The following is an 8847-nucleotide window of genomic DNA, read 5'->3' on the forward strand; positions in this document are numbered from 1 at the left end:
GCAATAAGTGGGTTAATTCTACACTCAGTTGGTCATCATTGCTAAATAACCCTTCAGGGTAAAACAAAACCCCTGCATTTCAAATCTGGGTCATGATCACCCTGTCATGATTTATGCTGTAATGATTGACCTCAGCTTACAAGCTGTCTCTCTCTATTTAATGGCACTCTCAACATCAATCTGCAAAGTAGCCTAAATTAATTTGACAATAATTGCATTATCATAAAGTTTCGATAGATACAGACAGACAGACAGAGCTGATTACATACAAATTGTAATCCGTTACTGATTCCAAATTACATGGCAAAAATTGTAGTTAGTAACGCAATCCATAACACATTTTAGGTAATATAATCAGACTACTTTTAGATTATTTTTAGATAACTCTTGACCTAACTCGTTTATCACATTGATTCAAATAGGATAATCTTGTACCATATTAACATAAAAATACAAATAGTACTATTACATTTGTTGTTATTAACAACATGAAGTGTATTAAACATTATATTACATCAAGGCTTCCCAAACTGGGGTTTGTGAAGGAACTGAAGGGGGTTTATGAGTTTAATGAAAAGCTAATTAGTTAAATCAGATGTGATAATTATTAAAATATATAATTTTTTAAATCTCAGGTGTACTTCAAGTAAATATATTAGGTGAAAGAGAATCAGATGACAGAAGTTTGTGAATTTGTGCATTTTTACGTGTTTGAAAGAAAAGCCTTCCAAAAGACATAGAAATACATGGTTAAATAACCTACAGAGTGATAGTTAAAATGAAAATGAATGCGTTCATCAGTAGTTGATGCGATGTTGAAACACTTCCTAAACATGAAATGCTGTAGCCACCTGACTAGTGACTGGTCACTGTGTGAATGTTTACAAAACTGGAAGACTTTCTGAATGTATACAAGCGGCCGGCTATTTTAGAAAGGAAAATTTAACAGATGAAAAAGAGGAATTAGGGAGAATCAATAAATTCTGAATAATTTATTATTATTGTCTAAATAATATGTAATCATGTAATCCATAAAAAAGTAACTGTAGTCTGATTACGAGTATTTTAAAATGTCATTTAATCTAATTACAAGTACTACATTTTTGGAACCTGATTACATAATCCAGATTACATGTAATCAATTACTACTCAGCTCTTTACATAGCACACATACACACTAGATAATACATAATATAATACTTAAAATTGACCAAATATCCAAAACACAAATGTGTCTGCATTCATACATTTCTGAACCACAGCGAGCTCAACAAAATGCACTACGATGTGCATATCTCAATTATATGCACGCATAAATCGTATGATACATGCAGAAATCGGAACGGACAAAACTTGCGCGCAGGTGTCAACATTAAACGTGCCTACACAGATCGTTATTAAACTCCGAATATCCATACAACTACTGACAATAAAACAAATGCATTTTTACCTTTCAGCACTGAAACACTCCCATCAATGCTGAAACAAAATATCACTTAATATCTCATATTTCTTTACTTTCGTGCACAACGCCGTGAAAACATTGCCTACCTATCTCAAGTTCAGCCTCCTTTGAGAGATCCATCCCACGTGTCCGCCATGTTGGAAACGTCAAGATCCGCACGTCGCACGTAAGATGAGATCTTTTTAAGCCTTTAGGCCAGTTCTGCTTACTGCACATGACATGAGATGTAGAAGTAAAACATAGTATTAGTTAAACGGCCATCTGAGCATAAGCTTCTGATAAAAGTGGAGGGACTATAAAAGATGACTTTTTTTTTCAAATATAGGCTATTTACAATTACAGCCTTGCAGTAATCTATGGTAATTTCTTTCTAGATAAACCATAAACTTAGAAAATTAAACCATAAACTGAAATTAAATTATGCGGCTTAATTTACATTTGAATGTACTTGTTTTTACTATAAACTGAACTTGTGTTAATAGTGCTACAGAATGATTATAGTACATTAACTTAACTTGCGGTGAGCCAATTATCTCTCATGAGTTCAACCACATGTGAAAAGTCAGTAACTGTTGATGAAGACTTAGAAGAGTGGGAAGTTTAAAGAGAGAGAAAAAAAAAAAAATTCTGCCACACATGACTTCTGCTCTCTCGAGATTAAGCAGATTTTATGTTAAACTCTTTTCACACACAAAAAAGTTTATTCTTCTCTATTGACTGACTCAAACATGTTTGTATGTCAATGACTGATTCATTGACATTCAAACATTTTTCAAACAAAAAAAACATTCGGTTAGGTTTCACACAGATTTGTTCAATCCAATAAATAAAAAGATTTGGTTGAATGTATTTTAATCCCACAGAATTACATGATGATGGAAATTATGCAGAAATTATGAAAGTGCATTTGATTTTCAAGATTTCTCAGCAAAATCTAAACAGCCAATTGTGCAATTATGGGTCGATCGTTGATCTGTCATTAAAGCGTCAAACAAACCGGAACGCTTATGAGCTAATGCGTCAAGCTGGAACATCATGTGGAAGCATGTGTCTTGCTTCACTGTAATAAGGAACAGATGTAGGGAATGCAACAGCAGGTGCGGTTAATGGTTCTTTTCCACCCCAGGACTCCACACAATATCACAAGTTCCTAAAGCATGGGGTAATCAATCTTTTCTTATCATAGTGCCTCTTATTTTATGTGAAGTAGAGCCTCATTGACACTATATCTTTTTGACAGCATCTTTGTAAAATGTATTACATTATGAGGGATCTTTAACCATGACCACAGCAAAAACCATTCTAAATCGCTTTGAATCAAGCGTTCCCTCACAAAAATGTTATCTTATTACAGTGTTAATTGCTTCATGTCACAGAATAGCTTTGCCCTAGAATAGATATGACAAATAAATAAATAATCCCAGTGGATAGTCTTTAGCGTGTACGGTCACATTAAGCATTGTCAATAGATCTATGCCTAAGCTTATCCTATTTCATATTCAATATTTACCCATATGCTAACAGCTCTGGTTACCCTTCCTGACCCTGTTTGTGGTTAATGCATGACCTTAGCATGCTACAGTTTGTCCAGTCATTAACCTTCATGCGAGTATTGGATACAGTGGGAATCAGATCCATAAAACAGGAGGTACAGATGGGTTTCCAGATGGAGGCTGAACAGCAGAGAATCAGCTTCCATTTTTACAGTGTCATTTAGAAGATCAGACGCACCTTTCAGCGGTGAACATCCCTCAATATTTATCCGAACGGAAATTTTATTGGATTCAGAGGTTACGTGGCGTCGGCTAATGAAAATGTCTCTTTAGCCAATATTTAGATTTCAAAAACATCATTTTCTGCTGCTGTGAATCTCAGAGCAGCCCACATGGGGCCTTCAGTAAAACAGATGGACCTCTTTATCGGATGCTGAATTGACCAATTTGTTAATGAGCCCTTAAACCCATGTTGTTAAATATTTTAGAGCAAAGTGGTATAATTCAGACTAGTAATGAGTGGAGCAGAGTTATTAAACGCACTGCTTTATCCAGACCAACAAAAATCAAAGAAAAAGATTATAACGTGATATACTTATGTTCTAAATGCAATTTCCTACAAAAAAAAGAAGATGTTTGCTATTTTTGGTATTTTTCATTTTCAGAGTGGTAATCAATGTGTTCTTGAATCAGTTCAAAAAATAGTTCACCCAAGAAATGAAAATGGTGTCATCACCCTCAAATTGTCTCAAACCTGTATATTAATTTTCAGAATACATGTAACCAAACTATTACTGGCATTTAAAAAAAATATATATATAAAAAAAAGTTTTTTGGTCTGAATACTCGATTCTGATTGGCTGGCAGGTATGCATTAAAACCATTTAATGCACAGGTAGTTCCAAGTCAGTTTAATCACCGTTCCATATTAATGCGCTGCTTTAATTGATGCACACAAACCCACACATATCACTCGCACACAGACAGACAGACAGACACAGACAGACAGAATTCGCAGATTGTGCTGCGCGCACACACAAACATGTCAACGCTGCCTCACGACTTTTATTAATAAAATTGCCTATATACTAGATCGTTATATTATATTCCTCAGCAACGAGGTGGTAAAATCACTGTTTTTGAAGTACATCTTGTTTAGAGAGATGCGCAGACGCAGGTAGGCTCACACAACTGTCATCTCTTAGGAAAATTAATCATGGTTTTACTACAAATAAAAACGTCTCGGTTACGTATGGTAACCCTCGTTCCCTGAAGGCGGGTAATTTTAGAGGTGTCAGAATCAATTTCATAACATTGTCACTGATGCGTATTTGAGTGCTCCTCTATCTTTTTACACTCCTGGCTGATTTGGAATAAAAATATATTTTCCCTCACTATAATTCGAGAGTGTTTACATTGGGCTGGCTTGAGTTAATAACATTTTAGAGGGCTATTTTACACATTTTAAATATCGCATTCATAATCACAGATGAATCGCATTCGATTATGAAAGCGATGTTGCCTATCTTGTCAGTGAACTATGGCTCCGTGTATTAAATGCCGCTCCATCTGAAAGCAGGTGATGGAGATTTACTACCAATCACGGAACCGGTTTTACTGCCGAGATGCGCTTGACAAATCGCATGTGATTAATTGCACAGCCCTATCTGAACTTATTTATTTTTCTGAGAAATCTGCGGGTGGCTGGGGAGAAATAAACAACCACTTGTGGCTCTTGATGAGAGTACCTTCACTAGCAATTACTCTCTAAATATAGCCAAAGCAAATTGCATGAATTAGACCGTTTCTCTGTGCAGCTCAAAAATAATCTACCTATTATGAAGGCCACTAAATCCGGAGTGAAAATTAATTGCTGTTCAGGATCAAACTGACCACATTGTACCGACCCTCTTGTAGGTGATGCCATAAAACAAATACGAAAAGAAAACCGTTTAGTGATATTCTTAGCTTTAATGTCTTTACCTCTTAACAGTATGTGTATATTGCCTTCGGTGGAGAGGTGTGTATAGCAGAAGACAGCATTCACATAGCGATATATAGAATTTAGCTTTTATTTCCACACAACCATGGTCAGTGGAAATTGTTAAGTGACATACAGCACACATGTTGTCCCTATGGAGTAACCTGGGGTTAAGTGCTTTGATCGAGGGTAGGGTACAAGGGGCTAAAGGCCCCCTGAGGTAAAAGGCACTTTTGATTTTATTTTCTCCCGTAACACTTCATATAGCAGCAGCACAGCAACATTTTTCAGATCCATGAGGTCATGGAGTGCAATGGCAAAAGACTGACTGTCACGTAATTTGATCTAAAATATTGCAGTTTTATGAAGCTTTAAATGACAATGTTATGAAAAACTAAAAGACATGAAATACAAACGATACACTTTGTTCCTTAAAAGTATTCCCTGGAGAAAGCAATATTATGGATAGAGGACGTGTATTTTAGCCAGAAGCTTTGGTTTGAAGTTAAAAACATCTTAATTAATTTGTTTGTTACAAACATGCAGCTTTTCACTTCAGAAGACGTTAATTGATGGACTGGAGTGGTGTGGATTACTTGTGGATTATTGTGATGTTTTTATCAGCTGTTTGGACTCTCATTCTGATGGAACCCATTCACTGCAGAGGATCCATTGGTGAGCAAACGTTGTCGTGCTAAATTGCTCCAAATCTGTTCCCATAAAGAAACAAACTCGTCTTGGATGGCCTGAGGGTGAGCACATTTTCAGAAAAATTTTCATTTTTGGGTGAACTACTCCTATAAGTAGGTCTTTTAGCTTATTGTACCCCATTAAAGCACACCGATCATCCTTTGCAAAATAAACTGCGAAAACTTTTCATTTATTTTCGCATTTATTCTTGAAACAGAGATGAGCAGATAAATGTCATAGTGAGATCTTAACAGTACGAGTTCTCTCACAATAGTGCAAATAAACGCTGGGTGCACAACTCACACATAACATAAAAGACAAATATGTTAGAGAAAATGGAGGTTTGTTGAAGAAAATATCTTGCCAAGAGCCTGTGAGATAAACCCCAGACACAGTTTGCTCACAAAAGTTGCTTTATTTAAAGCTACTTTTATCAAGCTGATGCAAACTATAGGTGTTAGGTTAGTAAAATAAGACTTTTTCAATTTCTTCATCTGGGTTTCTGACTGTGGGGTGCGACGCTGCATAGCTCGGGAACAAAAGCCTTTCCTCAGTACAAACAGCAGTTCATTCGTCTCTGAAAAGCCTCTGTTCCCGCGCTCCCTTCTCAAAAGGTGCGTTTCAATAATGTGAACGTGGCTAATGGAAGCGTTCCCTTCCACATTCACATCAAAACGCTCCCAGGTAGAGCGGCTCAACCAGCACTGATGTGAGAAAAACTTTCCCAGTCTTTCAAAACAATCTACATAATTTACCCAACTCACTAGATCTGTTTAATATTGATGTGGTTTGGAATTTTGTGGGAAAGGCTTTATTGATGTGCATGTCAATGAGACAGAAACTGAGGAGCTCTGTAAAGTAAACACAAAGGTTTGGAGTTAAACATCAACACCGTCTTAGAAAGTCAGAGAAAGTATCACGGTGACATCTTTATGTTTTTAACTTGTGCTTTCTTAGAGCTGTTTCTAGATACTTTTTTGCATGTCTTGGGCATGAAACACACCTCACAATAATACACAGAAGCAAATGCTTAGACAGTACATACTTCTGTATAATCTCAGAACTGTAGGGGTCTATAGAGTTACCTTCAAATATCTTGAAAGGGATAGTTCAGCCAAAAATGAAACTTCTGTCATCATTTAGTCACCTTCATGTTATTTCAAAATGCATGTCTGACTTTCTTCTGTGAAACATAAACTGAAGATATTTTAGGGAATACCTCAGTGGGTGTTTTTGTTTTTGGTCCATACAATGGAAGTCAGTGGGCTCCAGTGTTGTTTGGTTCCCAACATTCCTCACAATTTTTCATGTTCTGAAGAAGAAAGTAAGTCATACAGGTTTGGAATGAGATGAGGGTGAATAAACTGTGAAAGAATTTTTGGCTGAACTATACCTTTCAACTTGCACTGTCTCAGCAAGCAGCTGACAGGGTTGTGCACCATCCAGAAATGAATTGAATATGAACTGAGGAGGAAGCAACAAGAATTGCAAGTGGAATTTAAATGCAGGGAAGTTTGAATAAAAAATTTTTTTTTAAGTTGTTCTGAAAAATGTTCTTAAAAATTGAAGGCTTATAGGAAAGAGAATGATTTATCTTTCTGTCATTCCAATTCAATTCATATTCTGAGGGCCTTTCCCAGTACCCATAGTCTTGGCCACTTGAGAGCGCATGCACATTGCAAAAAGTGTGCAAGACTGTCCCAGGACTGAAAAATCACATTAGTGATATAGCGATATTTCAACAAAATTTCACAGCCAAAAAAAAAAAAACTAGTTCTATTGTCAATAGCTTTTATCAAGTTGATACCAACTATACCTTCAACATACTTTGGGCCTGTTTACACCCAGGGACTGTTTCAAAAAAGACGCTAAGAAAAGCGGGGATTAAAGTCCTGACTTGAAATAACCTAACAAATCAATCAGGGCTAAAGCGGTTCCATAAAGGACTATTTAAGTTCATGCAATCTCACTAATTTGATCCAGGTTCAGGGAGTCAGGATAATTTGATGTACACGCTTCTTAAGCAGCCCTTAATGTGGATCATGGATCAAATTGATCTACCATGGCAAACAGTGAATATATTTGTGCTGTTTAATGCATTTGAGACAGTGGGCCCTATCACACACGGTGCAAGAGTTTTTGCTAGTTTCAGCCCGACGCAGTTCTCATTTTCCCGTCCTGCGCCACGTTGTTTAAATAGCAAATGCATTTGTGCGCCCATGGCAGGGCTGTACAGTGCGACATATATGTCGCACGTGCTACTAAAGGGATAGTTCACCCAAAAAATTTAATTTCTGTCATTATTTACTCACTCACATTTTGTCCCAAACCTGTATTAATTTCTTTCTTTCTTGTACTGAACACAAAAGAAGATATTTTGAAGAATGTGAGTAACCAAACAGTAGCCGTCCACACTGACTTTTACAGTAGGAAAAAAAAATTACCAGCAACTGCTTGGTTACCCACATTCTTCAAAAATAACTTTTATGTTCAACAGACGAAATAAACTAATTCAGGTTTAAAACAACTTGAGTAAATGGTGGTATAAAAATGAAACACTATGACAGAATTGAAAGACAGATGACAGAATTTTCATTTTTGGTGAACTATTTATAATTGATGTATATAGTGTATATAGTATTTTATTTTCATATTTGTTCATTCAATTTCTTGAATGTTACTGCTAAATACTGTACCTGAAAAATGAAGCACTGTTTGTTTTATTTGTATATTATGTGTATTTGTAATGTATATCTTTGTTCTTATTTTCTAATAACAAAGATACAATGATGACAAAGATTTTTATCTTTGCTCACTTTGGCCAAAATGTCTGCCATTCTTTTTTTATTTTATATTTTGTTAAGGTGTAAGAGGTGTTATGTTTCTGCACTCTTCCATTTTTAGTAAATTAAGAAAACTTTTGTCTAAAAACAATTTTTGTGATGGTTTGTATTTTTTGTGCTCTGTATGGAACATCAGTGCCTGTTTAAGTGATAAACTCCATTACTTGTGTTTGTTTTCAGACATAATAACAGACGTTTTATACTTGTGCTACAACTTTTTGGCCTGTGCTACAAAACTTTCAACCTCTGTAGCACCAGTGCTATGTGAAAAAAAACTTAGCGTACAGCCCTGCTTAATGAAGACTGGTCGTAGTAGTAATAGTAGGCCTACCACTTTGTGTATTTGGTGTAATGAAATGTGTTTATGCGGTTTAA

The 8847-nt window shown here is 35.9% G+C and overlaps 1 long non-coding RNA gene across 1 annotated transcript in view; it reads right to left on the reverse strand.

The window, feature by feature from the left end:
• Window positions 1–6906: 6906 nt before the first annotated feature.
• The window catches only part of LOC107758616 (uncharacterized), a 9133-nt gene continuing 7192 nt past the window's right edge, over window positions 6907–8847 (reverse strand). The window contains exons 2-3 of the long non-coding RNA XR_001642044.1: window positions 7023–7093; window positions 6907–6941 (exon numbers count right to left, since the gene is read on the reverse strand). This is a non-coding gene — a long non-coding RNA (uncharacterized LOC107758616). The remainder of the gene's footprint in view (window positions 6942–7022; window positions 7094–8847) is intronic.

Source organism: Sinocyclocheilus rhinocerous, unplaced genomic scaffold, assembly GCF_001515625.1.
Source record: "Sinocyclocheilus rhinocerous isolate Xijiao unplaced genomic scaffold, SAMN03320098_v1.1 scaffold623, whole genome shotgun sequence".
Lineage (NCBI taxonomy): Eukaryota > Metazoa > Chordata > Actinopteri > Cypriniformes > Cyprinidae > Sinocyclocheilus > Sinocyclocheilus rhinocerous.